Source organism: Tinamus guttatus, unplaced genomic scaffold, assembly GCF_059628265.1.
Source record: "Tinamus guttatus ecotype Peru unplaced genomic scaffold, ASM5962826v1 Tinamus_guttatus_pri_ptg000246l, whole genome shotgun sequence".
NCBI classification, from domain to species: Eukaryota; Metazoa; Chordata; class Aves; order Tinamiformes; family Tinamidae; genus Tinamus; species Tinamus guttatus.
Window position 1 is genome coordinate 2,903,445 of NW_028288780.1, and position 12,629 is coordinate 2,916,073.

Genomic DNA, 12,629 nt, shown 5'->3' on the forward strand with positions numbered 1-12,629 from the left:
AACATGAAGCTGCAGTTTTCCCTCATCCTTTGTTATGAAGGTCATCCACAACAGTGTAAAATGCAATCAAATGCTAGCAAATAGATGCTTTATTACTGCCCATTTCACAGGGATAGAATAGGCTGAACCTTTTGTTCACGGAAACAGGCCAAAGCTCAGACATGCTGAGTTAGTAAGATGCCTTAGGGTGTGATATGTGTCACTAGATCTAACCCCTTTTCTCCTCTCAATTTCATTTCCAATTAGTACTCTTGAAGACAGTACTCTGTGTTCTTCTGCATTCCCTTCCACTTTTAGAAGACATAAAAAGAATACTTCCATGGCTAGAAAAGCCTAATGAATCCACAGCATGTTGTTCTCTATATCCTTCAACTCCAACATGTACTAGAGATTACCTGGTAGCTATTAAAAGAACAACAGCTGTTAGTGCTTGTCTACTTACAAAAGGTTTGAAAATCATATATTAATTAGAGAGAATTGGTTCTGGAGCATTTCAAAACTCTTGTGTATCCTCCTTATGTACTTAAGGCAGCTTTACTTTCCCTTCACCGCTACTGAGGCTATGAAAATCATTCAGGGGAAAGTTGACAAAACTTACTGCACCTGAGTATCTTTCCAATTCATTCACATAGTAATCCCAGTGGCATTTGGAATAAATCATTATTCATTCATACTTCATTTCATCTTTGCAGCTTTATTTGTGTCTTGCATCCTCTGCTTGGCAACCATTCTTTCCATTTTGCTGCCTCTTTAAAGCCCTTTATAAGGATGATTGATTGGATGAAAATAATTTAGGACTGAGAGGGCTCATGTTTGAGTTAAAGTCAGCTGCACAGCTTGTTCTGCACTGTGAAGAGCCCGCAGTTTACCATATGCTTGTGTACGTGCCAGTAACACAAAGGTGTGAAAGGACTAGGGCAAAATTGAGGCCCTTCCCTTTGGCCTTTCATGCTGCAGCAGCTCTTCACAGAGCAGCCTGTGGGCAAAGGGAAAAGCAGGCAGTGTTGTGACTTAATGGATGAGCTTTTCACCTCCAAGGACTCAAGTCCAAACTCAGACATAGTTCAAATGTGAAGATGTGTTGGTCTGACTATCCAAGCAATTTTTTTGAATACTGCCAATCTTTTCACCAAGCATCTTAGTCCCTATGTTTTTGATGGTTAAAATCTCATTTCCCACTTTGGGCAATAGTTTCCCATCCACCACTGAATTAGCAAGTGTCATCACAGCAGAGAGTAAATTTCACACACACTCATGTATGCAGATACAAACTTTGCCATAAAAAAAAATGCAGATCTATTAATACAATTTTACTTACAAATATTACAATAGGCAGAGAGTAAAGCTTTCTCTGAATTCTATTAGCAGAGTGGTTTACTTTACATGATATGTAAAACCAGCAGAGAAAGAGTCTGATATTCAGAAAGAACAAAAGCCCCTCCAATGCTTCATGGGTATCTCCACAGCTCTTAGGCATTAACTGGTGTAAGCTGCAGGTGCCCATCTTCCCTTCAATGTGTGCCAAAAAACTTGGTGCCATTTTTTACCAAGGTCATTCCAAAAAGTACTGCACTGTGGCCCTCATCCTTTTCTGATCCTTCAGGGAAAGATGTCAGCGTCTAAGTAACTCTGAGCAGCTATCCTTCTCTGCTTCTGAAAGCACTATTTCTAGGGGACACAACAGAGTGAGGGCCCTTGCCTGCAGAGCTGTGCTAGCTTATCAGTTAGGGGTATTCCATGGACTGGCAACAGGTATCTTACTTGGAACACTTGTGCTTTCAGCTGTGCAGTTGCTAATGTCAAAGGCATCTAAAGAATCCCATGTTATAAATTTGGTTATATAAAAGCAATCTTAAAACCAAGAAATAAGTTATTAGTACTGCCATTCTTAGCAAGTCTAGGCATGGGCAAAAATCCCTTATACTAAACACTTTATCTGGAATGTTTTGCACTAAACATTTTATACAGAGCAAAAGAAGGTTGCTCTTTCTTCCACATTAACTCCAGCAAAGTTGTCAAGATGTATGAAGTTGCCCTATTTACATCCCCAATAAGGTTCATAGGTTAAAAATATGATAAATGTAAGCTTAATAAAGCTAGAAAAGCAAATCTGCCATATCAGCCTAATATAAAGGACAAACACTAGAAAAGTCTCCTCTTTCGCAGTACAGTTAGAACAGGTTCCACCAGATGCCCAGCACAGGAGCTCTATGTACCTGGCCCGCAGAGCAAACCAAATGCTGCCAGATGCTGCCAGCCCAGAAACTCGCTAGTGCATTTTCCAAACACCAATATCACTTTGCTGTGTACAGAGACATGAGGAGCCAGTCTCACAGTGGTTTGTTGGCACACTATCTACAAATACATTTTTGGCAATGAAATCAGCTCTCGTAATTAAGAAGATTCTTTTGAAAATGGGCATCAATAGTAGTATCATGGGTTGGGAAGAACGGAGATGGATTCGGGTTGGGAAGAATGGAGATGGATTCGGGCCTATTTACAGCAAGCTTTCCTCTCCTCGCCCTTCTCCTTTTGTTAATTGTTAAACTTGCACAAACAACTGTATTTGAGACTCAGTACCAAAAACATCCATAACTGCTTTCAGGGAAGTTGTAGCCAAACTGCACCCAAGGAGACTTTATGTGAGAGTACCTTTTAAAGCCTCACCATTGGGCAACTCGGCATGATCCATCAGATTTTAGACTGAGAAGCACAAAAATTCACAGCTCAGTTCTGCAGCCTAAGATAAGCAGAATTAATAGAAATATTCCTATTGATTTTTAGCAGGCTTGGGTCAAGCCTCAACTACACTATACAGAAGGAAAAGAGTGAGCTGTAGCTCAGGTTAAACTGTCTCAGCAAGTAGCAAACTAACACAGACATAATCTAAAAGTAAAGCTCATCATATGGCTCGTAGCTCATTAGTGTTTGTTGTTTTTGTTTATGGCACAATATTTGATTTTCTTTTATCACAGATTATCAGGGGATACAGTTATCTCTTGCATCAATAACGGGAAACGATGATATGGACACAACTGCAATATCAAAGACGGTCAGATTGTGAGGCTACTCCAGAGTGCAGAAGATGGGAAAATTAAAAGTATTAATGAATACTCCACTGTTTTATTAGCAGAGTAAGATTCTCTGTGCCTGAATTCCAAACCTTTATCGTAAAGTAGGAATGTTCTGGTATTTGTGGGTTTGTTTCAGAAAATTCTTTTAATACAAATTATATTACATTTATTTGTGCTCTTTTCTCCCCCAAAGAAGCTGCCAACTACTAATATTGTCATGTAACTTCAGTATGAATAAGCTTCAACAAATACAATTATTGCACCTAAAAATACAAACGTATTGTATATTTACTTAAAAGTTTTGCAGGACGGGGCATGGACAAGGGAGGGGACTTCTGCTAAACGTCCTTTACTCACCAAGTGAAAAACAAAGCCATTATTCAGTTCTTCCACCATTAGGTCTTCATTGTGAATTCCACATGCATACAAGAAGATGGTTCAGAAAGAGACACAAAGATCTGAGACCACATCAGTGCACTGTATAAGATCTGCCATGTAGTTTCTCCAGGGACATCTCCTGAATAGGTTGTGAGACATTAACAGACGTTTTTCCAATTGTTACATGGTTTCCATTGCTTGGCAGGCAAAACAAAGTAGGAAGGAGAAAGGAGTCATTGACCAGCAATATCATCCACGACACAAGGTTAGCGCTAACAGGATCCACCACAACCAAATGAACATAATTTTAACAACTTTCCCCAGATGTTACCTAGAATGAGACTCTTGAAAAAATGTAAGTTTAGTTCCGCTGTGAACATAAGACAGACCATTGTTGCTGCCCTGTCCAGATCTAGGTTATTCTTCACAGGACAAGAGCTAGTATCACTCACATCATTTTAAACTCAAATATCTCCATTAATTTCAAGGGATGTAAAGCAGGGCAACTTGTGAAAGTTTGAATTCCAAGATACCAACTATTAAGAACACAGAAAGCTCAGGGAAGGAAGGAATGAAGGAAGATACTATATTCTTAAAAAAAATAAGGCAGCATTTTCAGTGCCTGAAGCATATGGTTACCATCACAGGGCTCTCAATTCCCTCATGTATTTGCCTAGTTCTGACCTTTGACTCCGAGGAAATTGTTTTCTCCATCAAACTTGTGGGATAGTATTAATACACACTATACTGATCGTAGCTGTAAACACAGAACAGCCCAAAGAACACTCTGTGCCTCACTGTTTGGGTAATACCTCTCCTCCTATTAGGCATGCTATGCAAGTCCACTCGATAAAGAGGAAAAGACATAAGCAAGGAAAGTAGGTTTAAAAACAAACCCTCTTCGAAAAAAAAAAAAAAAAGCTTCAGATCTGAATAACAGAAGCATATAGCAAATCCCTTAGAGTGTGCTGATACGTCTCATTTTAAGAGTTGGTTTACCAAACACACTGGTTAAAATGCACCTTCTGCTGCTGCTCAATGAAGCAAGAAGGGAGCAGCATTCTTGTACCTACTCTGAAGTACAGAGCTGATGCTGTACCTTCAGGTAGCTCAGGGGTTGTTCATTTTCATTTTGTATATTCCTCCTGAAAAATCTTTACTCATCTGAAGAGGATTAAAAAGCCAACAACAACAAAAACCCTACTAGTCTTTTCAGTCTTGGATCATTATGTTCAGTCAGATGAGAAACAAGTTTCATGCAGTTTTGACTATAAAAATCTTTCTCTTGGAGCAGTGCAGGGTCCATCTATTTCGATGGAAGAAATTAAAAATCAGGCAATCTCCATGAAACATCCTGCAAAGCTTCATTTCAAGAAATCACAACAATTTTAATGCTCGCTTTACCCAGATATGTCATTTCAGAGGATTGCCAAAAGCAAAGGAAGAAAAAGAAATCCATTTAGGATACTCATTAGCACTGTATCTTAATAAAGTGACTGTAAATAAGCTAGGGAATTTTGAAGTGTGATGAAATGCAATAGCCTTATATAGAAAAGTCTCTCCCCTCTATTCTATTATCAGCAAATAAACTTAGAGATATCATCTTTTATCAGATTTCTTTCTGCCCCTTTCACTGCCTCAATCCTCCTTGATTTTTTTCACATGTAAAAGATCATACTGATTTCACAGGCATTGCTGTGGCTAAGGAGGCCACAGTATGACTTAGAGAGATGCATACGGCTGCTTTCCTTCATTGTGCTGCCTCGTGACATGGAAACAATCTCCTTTCAGCTGAGCCTGCTCCATTTTTATTGGGTCAGAGCATAAAGGCAATTGCTTATTATACCAGGTCATGAACGTGGCAATACTCTGAACTGCCTGAATTCAGCTTTCAAAAATAAAATTACTGCAAGAGTTTTTAAAACAACACAGCTGATTGACTAACATCACTAGAAGCCATTTCTGGGGAATTTAAAGTTTCTGGTTTAGATAAGACCAATCCATTTTTGCCAACAGAAAGCCTGGGCCAAATGCATGGGCATAGCCATGCAGGTAAGAATGACACGAGCCCATTAAGGACTCACCGTGTAGCAGCAGGACCCTGACTTAATCTCCCATTTGTCCTCCTCTAGCCATTGGAAGTCAGTTGTAAAGCTTGGCTGAGTCTAAGCACAGCTTTTGTTATTGAGAACTGCAATAAAGCTACATTTTAAATATATGCAAATTTCTTGTGACCAAACAGAAGCAGTTCAGGAAATTTTTCTGACATGGTATGCCTTTCTTTCTAAGTCCTTCATTCTGCTCACTGTACAAGAATATCATGCAAGTGCAAACTACACAATCTGTCAATTCCCATTTGCTCCTACAAGATTTACACAATTTGCATCTCACCATCAAGGTATTACTGATCTTTCTTCCTCTCAGCTGAGAAACAATCTTTTTGCATACCTTTTGAATCAAAAAAAAAAAAAAAAACACTTGGGAAAATCAAGGTAAGTTTAATTCTCTCAGTAGCTTAGGTACCAGAAACATTTAGGCTTGAGAAAATGATACATTTATGTATATAATTTGGAGAGAGATATAAACTACATCAATTATCTCACTTTATCCATAGTTTTTTTTTAAACTCAATAATTTAATGCGTTGACAGGGCTAAGCTGCAAAGTTTGGATCCATATACTGAAAATCAAAGAGCATGTTAACTTCTCAATCAGGATTGACCAACGGGTCTGTATCTGATTCACTGCTGTACAGTGAATCCCAAACAAGTCCTTCAACTTCTAAACCTCACCTCCCTTAAGAAAACTGTTACAGCAGAGGTCATTTCAGATCACTGTGGGCTCTTCTAACCTGCAAAATCAACGAAAAGTGGAAGATTTAAACGAAAAGACAGCAGATGTCTGTGCTGTCCATAAACAGATCATCTAACTAACACTATAGAGCCAGAGGTTAATGCCTTGGAAAATCATAAAACTCTGGAAATAGACTACAACAACAACTGGAACATTAACACAGGGTCTTTGGGCAAGTTTCATAATAAACTAACCTCTGAACTGCCTTTCACAGAAAAAAAAATGAGTGGCATGTCACCATCATTTCAAACCTTTCTGACTTAATTCACTTTGATCTGCCTTATTATTTAAAAATCAGTGTGCAGCACGTTCATTAGGGATCACATGAGACTGTGGCAGCCAGTATGCTCTCTCACCCTGCCCTTTTAATCTAGCTATAAGCCTCCAGTGACTCTGCCAGAAGTATTTATTACAACACATCAGCTATCTGTAAATTGCGTGAGAAGCTCTGTATTGAACCATTAGATAAGCTAAAGGATTTATTACTTTCAATGGCTGAAGTTTGAATTTGGTTCCTCCCTTATTGCTAGCCTAACAGAAAACAGTTAAAAAGAAACAGAAAATTGTCTGAATGGGAACTGAGAAGACTCCGGCTGAAAGATTACTAACTGGCCAAGTCTTCAAATAAAGCAGTGCTGCCACTGCATTTTGATGGAGTAGTTTGGCTACAGTCTCCAAACTAATGCTGAGTGGCAAGAGTTTGTTTTTGCACATATTCTCTTGTGTCGATTTATCTAGCTGTCAGGACAGATTGCTAGCATAAATGTACTAGATGAAAACTGTAGTGATTAGCTTTTGGCAGAGTTTTGTTTCTCTTTTAACAAATATACTACCCAAAATAACATTTTACCCCAGATTATTTGTTGAACTGGTAGGGTAAAGCAAATTTACCTTACACTTGAGCCAGAGCAAATTCTCTGAAAGGTAGGGGACTGGGACACTACCCTATGAAAAATCCACAAAGCAGCAGCCATTGTCTAGTGAGTGTCAAGATCATTTTAAAATTCTTATCTCTGTCTGAAGCTATCAAGTGCTCAAAAGATTATTTCCAGGGCACTGTGACAAAAGCAGCTTAGACAGTTTCCATTTTCTATTGACGAAGAATTCCCAGAAAAGTCGGTGTTACTCCACTCACCATTATTGCACATTTACTGCAGCTTCAGTGTAGTGAATGTTTCAGTGACAGCATAAAATATTTGTTAGCTCTGGTTAGTTAGAGTAGGTGAGCTGGGCAATCTTTCTTCATTGGTAACCTAGATGTTATATGTTTGTTTGTAAATACCCGTTTTAAAAGTTTATCTTTTAATGCTCACGTATTTTTTTTTAGTGCTCAGGAAAAGAGGTCTTTATTTGCAAGAGCCATCTGGGTCACTCAGCTAAGGTTACACTAGTCTTCAGAGGTCTCAATTAAGATTGACTGAATCAATCAATAGGCTCAGCCAAACAAACTGTCAGATCAAGGCACCAGGTAATCAAACTGAACAAGACTGATATTCAACTGACACCATGTTTTGGAAAATATCAAAAAATAGACAGTTCTGAGACTGACAGGCATTGAATACCTCTGTGACCTTGACAAATCAATTTACCTCCCTGCCCAAGTTTATCTGTACATAGGCATATCACTTACATTTGGGCTGCCCAAAGGTTAGATTAGTGATGTTTTACATCAAGTTCTTTAAAGCTAGGGTATATTACCTGTATTTATACTAAAATTACTGATTTTTAACAGGTCCCAAGTCGCGACCCTTTTCCAAACTCACAGGGTTAGCAGCACGTGCTTTAAGGAAGAAGCAATGACAAAATTAATCAGCCTTGAACTGTGATATGAGAGATCTGGACAATTCGAGTGGAATAGGTGGGAAGAGATTCCCAATACCTGTCACTTTACAAAGGTAACACGTATTTACAGCTGAACAGTGAATTAGAACGAAGAGGCCCAGTTTTACTGTGACAAACCTGAATGAGAACATACTAAGTTTAAACTTGAGAAATGTGCTGCTCTCCTTCTGTCTAAAATTGGAGCACAAGATTTTTCAACATTTCGTAGACAATACAGACATTTGAGGCTGGACTGGCCTCAAGTTTGAAAGCAGCAGTGGTTAGAAGTCAAACTGTGGTGCTGGGGTTCATCCTGCTGACAGCCCATCTTGAATTACTCATTGCCGTAATTCTGATTTAACCCTGTATTAGGAATGTTATGCTAATAAAGCAGCTCAGGGAAACAACAGGACGAGTTCTAAGAGGTTACCATAGGGGCAGACATTATTTATTTTTCTGTAAAACTCTAGAGTTTTAATTACGAATGTGTTATTCAACTCTCTAACAGTTTGAACTTTGTTTTGTTTGTTTATATGTGGGCAGCATTACAAACTTGTCTTAACTGTTAAGATAAAACTGCAAATAGAATTGACGAATCTGTATTACAAGGATAAGATTAGTAAGGTAGAACCACTCTAACAAAATGATTCTCATCTAAACTATTTGCTTTGTTTCTCTAAGATTTGCTGTTTTGTAAAATAATTTTGAAAATCTAAAATGTTAAATTTCTTTGGCAGCTTTCTTTGCCAATGCCAATCAATAATTAAGCCATAATCCCACGTGAATCTGTTAACTGGATATATCTATAATACTCATTTTAGAGAAATTCCTTTCAATTTTTTATCAGAAGGGAAGTGAAAACCTACATTTCGTTTGGTAAACTAGCCATTCATCACTAATGAAAGGAAAAACAGACCACTGAATCCCATGCTCCCATACACAGCCTGTGCAAAAGATAGAGAGTGTCAGAAGCACTGAACAATAAACACAATCACATTAAAAATGAAATCCTTATTTTTGTTCTAAAAATTGATTGAAACACTTACTGTGAAGTCTGAGGGATTAATAGGTATGGAAACAAAAAGAATTAATCTACTGAAGCTGATACAGTTTGGGTAAATGACAGTACAATTTAACCTCAGATCTGCAGTCTTCTAGAAGCGAGGATGTCTGAGCAATCGCATTAAAGTCACCATAAAGAAATAAGGCCTACTCAGTGCAAATCAAACAAAAGGTAACATTGTAGTATTGCTGCAGTCACAGTAGAGGCTTTTAGAAAGCCCCACGTCACCAATTTATTTGTGTACTTGGAACCTTAACCCTGTCAGCTAGCCAGGGCTTGAGATCAGATGTGGAAAGTATTATCTGGGAGCAAACTGGTCCACACTTAGTAGTGCAGTTTAGTTTATATGCTAATTTTGATATCACCACCACTGGTGGGAAAATAAGGCCAGTCTTGTTGGGCAGCTGACATTCTTTTACATTTCCAGCACTGATGGCGGCACCATTAATTTACATTTACTGCAACTTAACTGTGTGGACAGCTCATCAAAATGTCTGGTAACAGTAATTGCTTACGAAGCAGAGATTTCAGAAATGTGAAAGAAACTGTTGTCTTTAAAAAAAAAAAAGAAGAAAATTGACCCTACCATGACTGATCTAAGGTTGAAGAGCTAATCCATCAGTTGTAGAAATCAGATGTCGATGGTGGGACAAAGAGAAGACTTGTGGAAAACCCTGAATTAACACTTGGCAAAATTATCCAAATTTTCCAAGAAAAGTAAATGCCAAGGCTGGACTGAAACTATTGGGTCAAAGACAAGTCACACACAGTCACCAAAAAAAATGGACAGCTGAATCTACCAGTCAGCTACCCTGCAGCAAGTAAGCAAGTAGGATTGTCAGCACAGGATGGCTCAGCCAACTACTCTCAGTCTTCAGCTTTCTGTAGTAGATGGATCCTGAAGTTGTTTCACAGAGCTACTCCAAGGCCATTACTTAGCTCAGCAATAAGTTTTTCAGATCTTATTTAAAGTCTTAATGTTTGACTAGTGCATGCTAGATAATTAATGCTACATTATGTTTTTTCTCCTTCCATATCAAGTACCCCATTATTTTATTTCACAGTTTTAAATAAACAAAATAGTTGCAATTGTTTCTCTTCTATAATCTATGTTACAACTTACCTGTTCCATTTGCCCGATGCCTTCTGTCATGCAGTCTTTTTGTACTGCCTTGCAGTAATTATTAGAATCTTTAATGCTCCATGAAAAATAATGTATTCAGCCGTTTCAAAAGAAGCAATATGTTCCCTTTTTAGGGGATGTAACCTGACTTGTCAGCAGAATCTTATCACTACAACCACTGTTAAGTCCTTGTGAATATGATCTTTGGCCAAATATAAATGCATAAATAGCTTAGATCATGGTTTCCTGGCCTGGTCCATGCACCTTGCATATACAGACAATAAGACACCACTTACTGTGCGTCACACAGTCAGTATTTAGCCATGTTACACACAGGGGATAAAGGGACTTTAGATGCCATAAGATGCGAAATACCAAATCTCAACTGCAGTTCTTTTAAGTAGACTACAGCCACACTGGGGACATATTTAAAATGATTGTTTTGTATTTCAATGATGTCATTGTTGAATTTATTCCTGCCTATTAAGTGTACAGCACTTCAGGGTCCTTTCATTTAAAAGGCATTGTAACTGTTGACATTTGAGCAGCAGTGCTGTCTCCGTGTGTCTTGCATGCCTGTGAACACTGACCATTAACGCACACACTGTAGCACTTCCTGAAGGTTTCCCGGTGCCTTGTGGGAAGTAATCCCCCACAACAGGGGCGGTTCTGCTGGGCTGCGGAGCGCATCTGGAGCGCGCCTGTCCCTGGTGCTGAAGGAGCCGACACAGGGTGCATGCTGCCTACCTGCCTGCCCACCTGCTGCAGGGGCAGGGACCACGGGCAGCTCTGTACCACGCCCTGACCCCCACGCCAGGACAAGCCACCCAAACAGCTCTCATCTCTGCACTTCTCTCTGCGAGGTGCAAGCGCAGAAATGATTTCTGGCAGAGCAAAGTTCAAGGCAACTCCAGCCTTGGGCTTGGCTCTTCACTCATGCATGTAACCCACACAGCTCAGACCAGACACTACGTAGGCTCATGTGGTGCAGGCCCTTCAAGAATGAGAACAGTTATTTCCTCTCAACAACCTCATAAAACAGTAGTCAGACTCCATATGAGGGATTAGCTGCTGTTCTGGAGCTTTTTTTTGTTTGTTTGTTAGTCAAGAACAAGTGATTTAACAAGTGCTTTCCTTAGCACTGCTGAATAAAGCAATACCTGCAGCAGCAGGATTCGTGATACAGATCAGCAGACATACAAAGTTATTCAAAGGAAAAATATAAAACAAGATAAAAATGATCCCTAAGTTTCAGGTTGCAAATAATCTGTTCCATGTGGGTTTTTTCATTTGTGCTTTTTTTTTTTTTTTGACTGTTGTCTTGCAAACCACCTTTTACACCTTACTCTGTCAAAGGGTTTAAGAGGCAGAGATAGTGAGAGGTAGGTATATCACTTGGTCATGTTTCCCCCTTCTCCTCTTAAGCAAATTCAAACTTCTTAAGTCTCTTATTTTTCCCATGCTGGCAACGTAAGATGTTTTAAAGATCTTTACACATATGTAGTGCATAAATGTGTGCTCCCACATATAGACACATATAAAATTGTAACACTTTACACCTGGAAAAGGTGCAGCTCTAAAGAGCAATGAATAAGACCTGTGGAATAAAGAAAAAAAAAGACACACATATCACTACCTCCTTCCAGAAGGGGAAGCAAAGGAAGTTGCTCACGGCCAGCAGGAGGAGGCTGCAGGGTCATGCTGACACCCACGCTGAAGCATCTTCGCTGACTGAGCCCAAATGGCAGCTGCTCGTGGCCCAAACCGCGACCTCACAGGTCACCTCACAGCTGTAAACGAAGCAGCCCCTCAGCGCTTCCCGCCTCCCGCGCGCCTTCCAGAACCTTCCGGGAAACCCCGCCCCGCCCCGCGCGCCGCGGCACCTGCCGCTGCTCGGACCCCGGGAAAGTAAAAGCGCCTCGAAATCACAGGCAGATTTTTGAAAGCGATGGGGCCTCAGCCTGCCACGCCCGCTACAGGTAACGGCTAACGATCGCTGGGGAGCGTTGGCCTGCCGCGCCTGCCGTGGCTAACGGTTTTAACGGCTAACGGTTTTAACGGCTAACGGTCGTGGGGGGCCCCCCGCGCTCCTCCACCTGGCGGGGGCGCTGCCGCTTTAACGGCTCCACCTTAGCGGGGGCGCCTCCTCCGCTCGGGGAGAGGGCGGCGGCGGCGGTGTCGCGGGAGGCGGAGCCCTCGCCGAGGCAGCGCCGCGCTGGCCGGCCCAGGGCGCCGCCGCCGCCGCCGCACGGTGACGCCGGGGTCCCGGCGGGAGGAGGGAGCCGAGCAGCCGCAGTGCGCGGCTTTACTGCGCCCGC